Here is a 13,779-nt window from a genome sequence, read left to right as displayed (position 1 = left end):
CTAACAGAACTCCTTCAATGGGCCAGTCATCCTGCTGTATAATAAAATATCCCAAAATTTACATTACGCTAAAATAGGTGCCGTGGTAATCTAAAAACAGCTGGCTAGCAATTTGCAAAGGCTCCTGCTGTATTTATTGTTGCAATAAAAAAAAAAAAGACAATCAGCACTTTCCCCTCTTTACCTGTCCCTCACCAGCCCCCAGCTTCTTTCCCTGTCATCAAGGCTAATGATAGGATTTCAGGTCTCCCACTTCCCAGAGCGAAGAGCCATGACTCATGCACCAGGTTAGAGATTTAGGCCACAGTCTAAATCTCCAATTCCCAGTGATCAATTTAGCAAGTCTGACTTCAGTTCAGCACTTTCTGTGCTACTTTCTTTGGGCAATGACAGTGTCAGCCTGTTGTCATCGAGCTTCTTTGCCTTTCAATCTTTCTTGACGTAAGTGTAGGTGCTCCTCCATCAACCAGGGTGTTTCCATTTAAATCGAAAAAAGGCCATGGGAACCTTGATCCTTTTCTCTTGTGCTAAGAAATGTTACTTTTACACCAGCCATTGTCAGTCTTTTTTCTCTTCACTAAACCGTTCCTATTGACCACTGTGGATGCAGATTCTGCTGTAAGTCTGTTGGCTTTAGGGTTGCTTTTCTCATAAAAGCAGAAAAGCATGAATCTTAGGAAATCAGTTCTCATACCTAGGTGGATTCAGAGACCACTGTTTGAAAATTGTAATCTTAGTGTTGTTGAGAATTATCAAGCAAGCAAGCAAGAAGAAAGAAAAGCAGTCTTCCAAGCAAAGTTTCAGACAGATTTCTGACTAAGGCTTTGGAAGAGCAAACAGTGATATGGATTAAGAATTTTTCTTCAATTAAGTGTTTTTACAGTGCCTTCTTTTTCATTATTTCATGTAAGCTCATTGAAGCGGGGGGGGTTGCACTTTTGACTTCCTAGGAAAGCACCTCTCACCCCAGAATTTACCCAATTCATCTTTATGCTATCTTTCCCAAATACAACATCAACACTATCTGTGCTAAAATACGTTCGTAGAAACATATCCCACGATGATAATAAACCCTACATCTCCACAACACCTGACACATATGGTATTCTGGTTTGTGACTACTGGATGCGATGCCCTATGCACTTGTCCAATTTATATTCCAAAGATGATGTCCAGCTCTTATTCTGTTGGCTTGTTGGACAAAGATCTCCCTCTTCATATTGGCATGACCACTTACCACTTCACTTCTTTTCAGTTCTTTTTGGCATATTAAAGCAGAATGATAAACTGATCATGAGACAAGGCTTCTCCCATTTGCCTGCTGGAAGATTTGTGTCAGCTATTCTCAAACCCCTATGTGATATTAGCTCACACGGCTAACTTCCCCTTAGGCTCATGCAGGTACACACAATGTTTACAAATATGATATATAGGTTTCTGAGCATCCTGAGCATTTTGAGCAGCTGCTATAACTGTGTCAGCCTGCTTCCAACATCTCATATCTGTCAGAAATTTTATAGTGCATCTAGCAAAATCTATCAGCTACCTCTATTAAACAAATAAAAATGGTCTCATCTGCACTTCATCATACCAGAAACCACAAATAACTGTAATAATCCTAGTCATGCCATGGTGATCTTAGGTCAATTTTTAAAAAATGTCTCAGAAAAGGAGGAAGCTCCAAAGTGTAGCTGTTGGAAGGATTAGATATCTTACCTACATGAAATTAGACTTCTCCAGTTAGGGGAGAGGCAGGGTCTTCAGCTATCCTAATTTTAAATACTTCTGCTGGGAGGGGGTGAATCTCTTTCCCCTAAGGTCCCTGCCTCTCTGCACTGATGAGAGAGGGAGCCCAGATGGCATAGGTCATTAGGTTACACTTCTTTGCATGATTAAAACTAAATGGAATTACATTCACCCATTTTGCTTATATTTTTCACCTGTTGTAACAACTGGGAATAATTTGCCTAACCGTCTTTCTTCTCAGTAGCAGTTTGGAGATCTTTTTGCACTTCTAAGTTTCAGATTTTTAGCACAAACTACGATGTATATTACCAGTGAAAATATTATGATATATCAGGGGCTTCACCACATGCTTCAGTTGTTTTTTATACCCATTATTGCTGTGCCATCGTAATGCAATTTTCCTCAGACTCCCGTGTTATTAACCTGCATTCATCATTTATATCTCTCTCCCGAGGCTTGTTCTAAGACTCTATAGAAGAAGATAAACAAATACAGATACAGGAATTAATTGTTGCCTCATTGGAGCACCCCAATCAAGGGATTTTAGGAACACTGGTTGAACTGAAGCAGCCTATAGACCATGCTGATGGGAATGGTAGGACTGAGGGTTGAACAGAAATGCAGAAAGGTATAAACAAATAAATACACATATTAGGGCAGATATGAAAATGCAAGCCAGAAAAAGTGACAAAATAACTGTAGACCTCCAAGGAATGAGAGCGTGCAAGCCAGATGTTAAATACTCCTTCCAGCAAGGTTTGTTCCCTGTTGCTCACGCAGCCTTTTCTACAAAACATGTCACCTCTGTCAAGCTCCTTAGAAAGCTCTGCCTATTCTTTCTGTTTATCTCCCTGCCCACTTAGGATCAGGCATAGAAAACCCCGCTCCATCCAAAGGGAGAGGGACCAAAGTGGCCTGAAACCCTCTTGGCAGCGCCTTTCTGGCCCCCAGCCCCAGCCCTGCACCCGGACAGCTGCCAAAGGCTTGGCAGCATGGCCCTGGAGGAGGGCAAGGAGAGCGTGGGGAAAGGGAAGAAGGACCACAGTGGAAGACAGCATTAAAAGAACAATAGGTAGAGGAAGAAGAGGGACAGAAGAACAAAGCAAATTCAGAGAAATGTGAGGGCACATCAGAATGACTGTGTATATCAAAGAAGCATATGGTGCCTTGAGCCACAAGGGACCCGTGTTGTGCTACAGTGGGTAATGACACAGAGTGACAGACTGTCCCTTTCCCTGAAAATCATGTGGTTGGAATGGATGAAATACTTCAGAGGGGAGAGGAATGACTGACGCAGTGTCCATGAGGAGCTCTGCATTGGAGCCACCAACAGCACCCGAGCTAGCTCCAGCCAGATGTGCTAGCTGCTGGGTACTGCTCTGGGAGCATGGCAAGATGCAGTGGGGAATGCCTGGGAAGGGGGAGATAGAAAACTGTGATGGGGCAGAAGGGTATAAAAAGGGCAAGGGAAGGATCCAAAGTTTGGCTCCAGGTTTGCTAGCCTGACCTCAAGCGTATACAGAGCCCATGAGAGGGTGAGAGCACAACTCAGTTCTTTGCTCAGAGCAAAAATAGCGACTGTGAAAGAAATGGGAAAGAGAAGAAAGCTGGTGAAGAAAGGAAAAAGAACATGAAAACACTATCCTCAAAACCAAGGCAGACATGCCAGCCATAGTAATTTCCAGTGCAAATGCCCTGCCTCCACTGCAGCTCAGCAGGGATTTGACCACAGTAAATTTTAGGTGGCTGTGGGTTTTTTAGGTTTTTTTTTTTTTTTTTTTTTTTTTTTGGGGGGGGGGGGGTCTTTTTTGTGTAATAATAATAACGAAAAGGCTCAGTTTAATTCTGCAGGAGGAACATAAGAAGTTTTGCATAGCGGTGACTGTGTTCTACTCTGTCTAAGGAAGAGATTTGTGGGTGGTTTCATGCAATTTCAGTGGTGTAGCTGATAATCCTACAAAACAATCTCTTCTGCTATGTTCTATGGTTGATTTTTTTAGCCACGGCTATCAATCAGATTGCTTTTCAAAGCAGGCAAGTGTCAGTGTCTCTGCTCTGTAGAGGCAGCGCAGCAGCACAGAGAGGAGAAACAACTTGCTGGGAGCTTTGGTGTTGATGTGCTGGCATGACAGACAGAGAAAGGCCTGCACCTCATTTAAAACCACCAGGCAGACTCCCGTGTGGCTTGACTGCTGTGTGGCCAGAAAAAAGGTGGTAATTTTTACATCAGTGAGCTGAAGCAGACTGTGGGAATCTATTTGGACTGGAATAACTAACAGCATGGGTGGAATTCAGATTTTTTTGGCTTGGTTCTGGTCATTCAGTGTATGATTAGGAAGAAGCATTTTGTACTTTGGACAAGGATATCTAGAGCCTGAACTAGGTACTTCTTTGTTCATTTTTTTGTCCTAATGATAGAAATTAAATCTACACATAATAGCAGCAACAACAATAACCAGAAATTAGGAAGATATTTCCCCCACTTGTGAAAACATAACAGCCTCCACAAATTCTCTTGTAACATCCTCTGTAGTATCTTGTGTTGGCCTCTCTCTGAGACAAATTGCTGGTCAATATTGGACTTGGGTGCAGTCCTGCCTGCAAATGTCTGTGTTCCTAAATAATTTGAAATATTCCCACATACTGCTTCTAAGCCTGTATAGAGATGCCCAAGTAAATCATAATCTTCCCCTTCAAGAAATCTCACATTACATACTTTCTTGTATTCTAAAGAAAAATTCCTTTCAATGCTCTCTTCAAAGCACTTGTATTCTCAACAATGGTTTGTAATGTGCTTATCTTGGCCTTGCTTTCCCAGCTGAGAGGCACAGTTAATTACTACAGTCACAGAGCATTTGCAGCAGTGGTTCTTAAACACCCTGCTGTCCTCAAAGGTGTGCAATCGGTTCGTTCTTGAAATGGCCACCTCAAATAACAAAGTTGGTAGAGATGCTCCAAATGCATTGTTGATCTTACTATGGGATTATGTATCACCCTTCCTACTTCAAATTTCAGGTTTTTAAACCAGGGACACAAAACAGAAGAGGAAGACAGACCACTTGAATCTGAATTCCATGGTCCCATCAGAAAATGTGCTACAAATGAATGATAGATAAAGGAAAGCTATTTATTTAGAAACCAGGGGACAAGATTGGTGTATGGAGGAAGTTGTTTATTTTCTTATCTCTTTAAATTCACATCAGTGTTCTTTCAATTTATTTTTTTTGGAATAAAAAAGGGATACATGTGTGCATCTTGTGTAGCAGAAGGGAAACATCTATGTTCCTTGGCTGGAACTGTTTCAAACAGACTACATAACAAATAATCAGCATGTGCACTTCACTGGGGAAAAATGCAGTGTCACAGGGCTCCAGCGAGCAGAATCCAGGATCTTAACCACAACATCTACACAGCTACTGGGAACAGATGTGGCTGGCTGTCTTTTGAGGGTCAGACACAGAGCACTTGCCCTGTATAAGAACCTAGTAGATAATAAATCCAACCTTGCAAACAGTGCTGAACAGCCTGAGCTTTCAGATACCTCCGTGTGAATGATGAGGGAAAAATCAAATCCACATAATGTTAAGCAGAAACAGCCTTACGGTAATCCTTAAACTATGATTTCCAGAAGCTGGGAGCTTTTTTAAAAACAAATTTGTACCACTAAATATTTCCCTGTTCTTGTATTTCATATGTTTTTGTACAATTTAAGGAATTATGTAAAATACAAAGGGAGAGGACAAAGAAAAACAGCCAAGCCTCCAAGTCCCTTTAACAAGACAGTGGAGAAAGCAATCAGCCAGATTCATCATCTCTCATTCGTCCAATTTACACTTGCTGTAGGGCTGACCCTTGTATCAAAGAAATGCCTGGCAGCTATCGTCCAGTCACGTTAGGCATTACGTTCCCTCCCCACAGACCACCAGTGGCCAATACATTGATTTTACAATCAGTCCAAAAGCAACATCTTTAACACCACACTGGATTATTGCCCCAGCTCTGACTCAGGGAACATTTCCTCTAACTCCTGTGTTTTCCTTGGAGGCTTCTCCATCTAAACACTGATTGAGCTCAACCTGCTTTAGCTTTTGAAATGTGACAAGGTAATAAATCACATCTGGGGGAGAGCGGGGCATCTGTGTAACTGTGGTTTAGCAGGAAGCCTGCCATACAGTGCATTGACAGCTCTCCTCAGGCAGACGTGTGCATGTCCAAATTGTGCCCTGAGGCCAATAGACAGGTTCCTTCCCGTGTTCACGAGCCCTGGGGATGATGGGGAAGGGACACAAGTGGCAGGGACACAGTTGCAGCAACAGGTTTTCAAAATTAGGCTGGATGTCACAGACTTCCCAAACAGGCCTTCAGCCTGTAGACACCATCCTCTATGGATAAGGCCTCGGTGACCTGCCCCGCAATCCTGCAGGCTGGAGGCAAGTAAGCAGCAAAGCCTGATGCTCAGTAACACTGCAGAGCAGCAGTGGACAACCCCATGAAGCAGGTCTCATGTTCAAAGACACTCCAGCAGCTCCACCAGCTGCCCACCCCACGTAAGCCTGCATGTGTTGTACTCCTCACAGCAGCTCTCAGACCACGACATTCATTGGGAAATAAGAAGCTTTGAAGACTTGGAACCAAACAGCAAGCCAGTGGGTGATCTTTAGAGACTTCGATCCTGCAGACAAGAAATACCAGACAAAGTTGTGTCCTACAGCTGCTTCACTGCCAGGCTCATCACAGCAGGGCCTAGGAGTCGGGGTCTAGGTGGTGAGCCCTGCTCAACAAACCAGCTCTCTGCCACCAGGAGGAATCCTCTTCTAGGCATTTGCAGCCTGCACACAGCTGCTGCAAGTTTCAAGGGAAATCTGGCCCTCTGCTGCCAGCAGCAATTTGTGCACATTTGCAGGTGTGACACATTTGCTTTACATGACCTCTGGGAAGGCAAAAGCATTGCCTGGAAAGTGTGTCAGTGATACCACTTAGCACTTAGATTTTTGACTTCAAAGTGTTCTACCAACATTAATGAAGTGAGCTTAAAAAAAGAGCTGAAAACACCCTAATAACATGAAAATGTTGCCCTGGAATGAAAATATAAACAAGAAGACAAGGATGCCATTATAAAATGAAGAGTGTCCTTTCCTTTCCTTTCGGTGCCTTTCCTTTCCTGTCCTTTGCTTTCCTTTCATTTCATTGCCTGTCCTTTCCTTTCCTGTGCTTTCCTTTCCTTTCCTTCCTGTACTTTCCTTTCCTTTCCTTTCCTTTTTCTTTCCTTTCCTTTCCTTTCCTTTCCTTTCCTTTCCTTTCCTTTCCGCTCCTTTCCTATCCTATCCTATCCTATCCTATCCTATCCTATCCTATCGTTTTGCCCAATCTATTTAAATCTAGCTCATCTGTTAAGCTCAGCCCTCCCAGCCATTTTTTTGATAGTACTGTGCTGTGAAATATAGCAATTTGGGATGTAAAATTTCAGTTCCTGTGACCCTGCTGGCCTGGAAGAATATAGTACTCCGTTTAGAGAGATTTTAAATTACTCCACTTATAACTCCAGACTATTTTTCAAGCTATGTAAATGTATGGTACAGAGTCCCTCAAAGAAAGCTTCAGACCCTGCTTTGAAGCTCTGAGACTGAGGGACACAGCTGGGGTTTCTTCAGGAGCTTTGGACAGTCAGAGGTGCAGTTTTCATCAGAAAGCACCGTCAGGACACACATAACTGTGAACAGAACAGATTGGTTTGAACAAAGCAGGCAAAATTGCCAAATACAGGCATCTCTTAAGCAAGACTCCCATTGCTTTTAATGGGGTTAGGGTTTTGCCTGCTAGAATGAATTCCCAGCTCTACACTGAATTTGCTGTAGTAGAAATCCCTTAATCTCTCTGTGGTCCCTTCCCTCTGTGCTCTTTGCTATCCCCTCATCTGCAGATAAGGATGATACTAATGTCTGCCTCCATGGGTGTTATGAAAACTAATTAACTGAGCTTTCAGGGAAACTTCAACAGAAAAGGCAAATTTCTCATGTGATGATGATGCAAATACATTCACGCATATTTCCCCTCTGTAAAGAAGTAGATTTTGTGTGCATAGAGACACAGATATATATATAAACCCTACCTAACACCTGCCACACCTTTCTCTACATCAAGGCTCTTTTCTTTGCCTTATGTTTCTGTTACAATCCTGCTATTTTTAAATGCTGGGCTTTATTCCAAGTCAGTGTGGGAATGTCAGGTAGGTAGCTGTCAAAAAAAATAAAAATAAAAAAAAATAAAAAATGAAGGAAGAAAAAAGGAAGGAAGGAAGGAAGGAAGGAAGGAAGGCAGGCAGGCAGGCAGAGCATTTCCCTTCTCTTTTTTAATATCATTTTTGTTCTATAACCATTGTCCCTGCCAGTCAAAAAAGCTGCTTGGTTTTTAATGAAAAATCTGAGCACCAACAAATTGCAACCCTCCTTTTCAACACAGACATGCCCTTTGAATTTAATTATGTCTCAGGCAATGCATTATAGCAGACACACGATAAGTGACACCAAAATCTTACAACAAACACAGCAAAACATCTGTGGGCAAAAATAACTCGGAGCCAGGTTTCCTCTTTGGGTACCAGCATCTGTCTGCTTTATCCCACCTGGGCCCCACTGATGCCAGGAGAGCTGAACCCTTTTTGAGCCCCCATGGGTCCCATCACTGCATGTCCCTTGGTCCCCTGCTCTGGAAGGTGTGCGGGACGTTAACCCTGAGGAAAGGTGGAGGACCTGCTCTGGGGCAGGGACATTCCTGGTGGGGTCACTTGGAGCACCCAGCAGGAGCCGAGAGAAGCACGAAGGAAGCAGAGGAGTTTGGGAGGGCTCCTTTCCTCCCAGGGTAATTTCTCACAAGCTGTGTCAACTATCTGCAGTTAGACAAATACTTGAAATGTCAACATTTCCCATTTCGGTGGGGAGAGGCAGCACCCGTTACCTTTGGTTTTGTTGTCCTGGGAGCTGCAACAGCCAGTAAGAGGAGCCTGCCTGGGATTTTTTCTGAATGTTTGCAGAAGAAAATTTCTTTGGAAAACAAACACACATGGCCCTGCTGTAACACAGCACCGGGGTCAAGCTCTGTCCTTTTGCATACTCCTGGATGCTAATATGGGGTAACGCAGTGCCCCTGTGTTATTTTGAGCCTCTGTGGTGGCCAGTGACTCCCAGGCAGCAGCAACTCTGGCAGTGCACAGTGAATGCACCTGTGAATTACCTGGGTGCAAAGCATTTGTATGTATCAGGAGACAACAGTCAATGATGCCTTCTGGTTGCTGGTGGGCAAATATCAAGACAAATTCCATCTAACCTCGAAAGTCATACTGCTATAACCACAAAATGAAGCAATTGCAATCCTGCCTGGGAGACTCATTCCCTCAAAGTGGTTGCATTTGACCTGATCTCTGCCTTTCATCCCTTTTCTCTGCTGTACAGGTAACTTGGCTCACTGGCTTTATAAGAGAAGAGACATTTTCTCATTGTAAACCAGATATAGCTGTTCACATCTGAAAACCCTTGCTTATGTCAGGGAACTGGTTCCTTTTAGTGTACAGCTGTCATAAGCTTCTGCAGCAACTGTTTTCATTGAAGTTTTAAAGGCGAGAGGCAGATAGTGCTTTACAGAAGAGAGGGCTGGGATGCGCAAACAAGTTATTGGGGTTTAATGTGTTTCTGTGCAGCAGCTGAGCCACACGAGCCGGCTGAGTTCACACCTTCAGCTTGTGGTAAACAGAGGATTTCAGCTACACACGTCACCAAGGTTTCTGGCCAGGTATTCACAATAAATCATCCACTTTCTTGAGCACAATAACTCCATCACATAACCGAGTCCTCCAGATACTTAAATGTTTAATTCCTTATTTCACCACTAGCTTGCCTTGCAACCAAGGGTCATACTACCTCTTTATGCTTTAAACTTCAGGTGTAAAATGGATGTAACAGGAACGCTCAGTCAAAAGGGTGTTGTAAAGGACAAATGCAATAAAGCCTGTGAGGTGTGGAGATATCCCAGACACGTCAGCTGGTCTGAGGGATGTTTTACACACACCTTTCTGCAAAGAGGAATAAGAATAGCCCTGCTTTGCTTTTGGTCGTTCACAGTGCTCCTCACTATTTATACAGCTGTGGAGCTGACAAATGTTTTAGTCTCTTCTCTTTTGCTGCAGTAAATAGAAGTCAACAGAGCTGTATTGCTCTATGGGAACCAAAGATCCAGCCTGCTACACTGCTTGTTTTAATGAGAACCGGCAAGTCACAATTCTTGTACCAAAATATTTCTGATTATCTCCTTTGAAAGATGAAATTTTGGGAGCTGCTGTCATATCCCACATAAACAATATGAAGGTAACATCAAACATTTGAAAAATGTGCAAGTACACCAAATGGAATTCTGGTGATTTATCAAGCTTTAATCAGTTCAATATAATTCCATGAATTTTGCACCTGAAGGTCTCAGATTACCGTCCCAGTTACCTGTGCATAAAGCTTGCTTCTGGCAAATGATAATTAATTCTTAAATCTCAGAAGCGTCTGAGTTTCAGAGCCCCCAGAGCACATTTGTATGAAGATTAGACATTGTTTCTTTTCTCTTGTTCTCTTTGAAGTCTTCCCTTCAAAGATTGCAGCTTGCTGTTCAGGCTGCAGAGAGCTTCTCCTGACAGAGATCGCTTTTCCCTGCGCTCACGGAGGCTTTGGGTCTGACGCTGCACTCCCTTACTCCACTGAAACATACAGAGAGATGCCAGCACCGCCTCGCTGCTGGCAGGGAGAAGAATCGAGCCCTTTGCCAAGCGCATCAAGTGAATTGCTCACCCCCTGTGGGGGAAATTTACCACATAACAACGCAGTAATTGATATTGATGGTGCACATTGTTCGCATTTCATTTTTTCAGACACTTGTTCTCAGGGTTGTGAGAAGTCGGGTTGCGGTGATCAAAGGTCGAAGCCTTAAGTTCCCTGTAAAACAAGTTCCTCAGGGCTATGCTTAATGTGAAAAGAAATTAGCGGTGAGATTTATACCAGGCACATAACTAAGCTAAAACAGACCAAAGAGGCTAAATTACAAGAGTGAGACACTTCTTATTTACATCCCTATAAACTGTAAGCAATTACTCTGATGCTAAACAAATGACCTCCTCCCTGGTTTTAGATGGAGCAGGAAGAATCTGGTCCATAACAAACGCAGCTGAACTCTGCTTTCACACCTTAGATGAACTTCTTACTTCTCTCTCTTCAAGCTGTGTTCTTCTTGATCTTGTCATGAAAGAATATTTTGCAGCTTCTTTTCTAATGGGAAAAAAAAATTGTGCAGTCAAGAAGTGTTTTTGTTTTTTGTATTCTGGGGAACTTTTTTTTTTTTTTTTTTAATGTCAGATCATTATAGGTGGAAGAAAGGAATGGAAAGGAAAGATTCCTATTATCCAGTTTTTGTTGTTGTTGTTTATTATTATTATTATTTATTTTCCAGTTTCATACATAGAATAGAATAGTTCATTTGGAAGGGACATACAAATATTATCTAGTCCAACTGCCTGACCTCTTCAGGACTAACCAGAAGTTAAAGCGTATCACTGGGGGCATTGTCCAAGTGCCTTTTGAACATGACAGGGATTAGGCAATAAATACCTCACTAGCGAATCTGTTCCAAATTTTGACCACCCTCACATTAAAGACATTTTTCCCAGTGTCCAGGCTGAACCTCCCTGGCACAGCTTTGTGCTGTTCCTGTGTGTCCTATCATCAATTACCAGGGAAAGCGGCCAGCACCCCCCCTCTCTGGTTCCCTTCCTCAGGAAGCTGTAGAGAGCAGAGAGGTCATCTCTTGGTCTTTTCTTCTCCAGACCAGAAACCCAAGTGCCCTCAGCCTCTCCTCACAGCACGTGCCTTCCTGCCCTGTACCAGCTTTGTTGCCCACCTCTGGATACTTTCAAGGACCTTAACATCCTCTTAATATTTTGGATAAACTACCCCCATTAGTGAGAATAAAAATAAAAATAGGATGACACCTTTATAATTCAGAAATCATAAGGCTGATTCGATAACATATAAAGCCGGGCTCCAGGGCCATAGTGTTAAACAGCACAACTTTCCACATATTTCCATGGCTGCCACTACTCTCAGCTGTGCTCCCTCAGTGGCCACTTACCCTCCATGACATCTGTGAGGAAGTCACTGCAGAGGTAAATAAAGGTTGCGCCATCCAGATGAATCCTTGTAGATTAAATTTCTACTCAATGTAATCACAATAACGTCCTAAAACACTGGGAAACAACACGCAATGTTTTACAGTGTGGCCAAAACTGACACCTTACAGTCGGCATCAACAGGGTTTTAGCCAAATCACAGAAAGTCACTGCAGAAGCCTTCACACGGACCTTACATGGCTCTATGTTCAGTGATACAAGTGGTACTTAATTCACAAAGTGTCTTGCTTACTAGCAGATATCTTTAAAAGAATGTTATCATTAAATCTCTGTTAGATGCAAGGAAGTAGAAGTGCCAGACAATTGAAGTGCTTTGCTCAAGTCATCAGGACCAGTGACAGAATCAGCAGTGGAGCGTGGAGTCCTCACACATCCTATCTTTGAAGCATCTCTTATGTTATATTGCTTCACAATTTACTTTCCTAACAGATCAAGTCTTTCTCAGTCCTTCTAAGCACTCTTGAGTGTTTGAGTATATCATTTCATAACACACAGCCTGGTGAAGAAAATCTTCTACCTCCTGTGACTCTTTTTCTTTTCTTTCCTTTTTTTTTTTTTCCTCCCCAAAATTCAACACACAGACCTGAAATTTCTTGAAAATTATGGTCCAGGCACCATAACCCTCCACCACCCACCTTGAGCATGCACAGCACCATCCCATGGTGGCCCAGGGGCCACCATCCAGATGAAAAAGAGCCAGGAGAGAAGGTTTATAGCTGAATGCCTTTGCCCCAGGGAAAGCAGGCCAAAGAATACAAAATGTCGGCAGAGGGCATGTTGCCCTTGATTGAGTGGAGAAGGGCCCCCGCTGGCTGGAAACCCAGAATTACAACAACAACAAGAAAATTAGTAAGGCTTGCCAGCTGGGGAGAGACATCTGGCTAGTGATCAGAGGGACCTGTGAGTCAATTAATCCATCTCTGAGCTGGATTAGCACATTGAAACATGCTTCCCTTCACTGCTGCAGAGGGACCTGTTGAATGAGCTGTAAAGATGAATGGAACTAAAGAAATTTCATTTAGATAAAGAAAAATGGCTCTGAAGTAGTGGGTGGGTGGTTTTTACATGTGCTGAAAGAATCAAGCACAGCTCAGAGAATTTAGGGCATGGAGCAGCCATTTGGATATAAAAGCTCTTAAATTTAATATATCCTGATTTTAAAGTTAGTATCTAGATATCTTCCTATTTTTTTTCATGTTTGTAGCATACCCAGGATGGAAGATACTGCAAACACAGATTAGGATAAATAACTCTTCCAGTCCATTCTTCCCCAGCTTTGTGTATTTCTGCAGGAGCTACTCCTGCTCTCTTTTGCTATTAAGAGGAAAGGCTGTTGCTCAAGGACATCATCCCACATTTAGCCCTGAAGAAACTGAGACTCAGTTTCCACCTTCTCTGTCTTTGCAGATCAGATCATGGTCTCCTGAGATGCTTTTCAGATCATCAGAGATCAGATTATCAGAGATAGGACTTGACGGAACCTCTTTGGTCACTGAGTTCAGTTCCTTCTGTCAAGAGCCATCGGGCCCTTAGCTCCCTCTTCAATTTTGACCTTTTTTTTTTTTTTTTGGCTATTATTCCTGCTGTCAGAAGGCTTTTCCAAAACCTCATTCCTTTACTGTTTAGAACCTTCTTCATAATTTCTAATCTCTGTTTAATCAGACCCAGATTGTACTCACATGTTCTTGTACCAGAAATATCTTTAAAGTCTGTTCTCCCTCCTGAGTAGTCAGCCCCCTGAGATGTAGAGAGGGCTATCAAAAACTTCAGCTTTTCTTTTACTCATCTAAATAAGTGAAGCCATGTTACTCTCCTCC

General features: G+C 42.8%; 1 protein-coding gene and 1 long non-coding RNA gene across 4 annotated transcripts in view; one reads left to right on the top strand and one right to left on the bottom strand.

The window, feature by feature from the left end:
* Positions 1-13,779, top strand: part of GRM3 (glutamate metabotropic receptor 3) — a 106,104-nt gene that overhangs the window by 22,732 nt on the left and 69,593 nt on the right. The window lies entirely within an intron of this gene.
* Positions 8,072-12,805, bottom strand: LOC121065331. Its single transcript, XR_005816995.1, has 3 exons — positions 12,598-12,805; positions 11,905-12,019; positions 8,072-11,045 (listed from the first exon to the last, which is right to left on the bottom strand). It is a non-coding gene; the product is annotated as an uncharacterized LOC121065331 (long non-coding RNA).

This window comes from Cygnus olor, chromosome 1, assembly GCF_009769625.2.
Source record: "Cygnus olor isolate bCygOlo1 chromosome 1, bCygOlo1.pri.v2, whole genome shotgun sequence".
NCBI lineage: Eukaryota > Metazoa > Chordata > Aves > Anseriformes > Anatidae > Cygnus > Cygnus olor.
The sequence above is the reverse complement of the archived record's forward strand: the minus strand, read 5'-3'. Positions and strand labels throughout refer to the sequence as shown.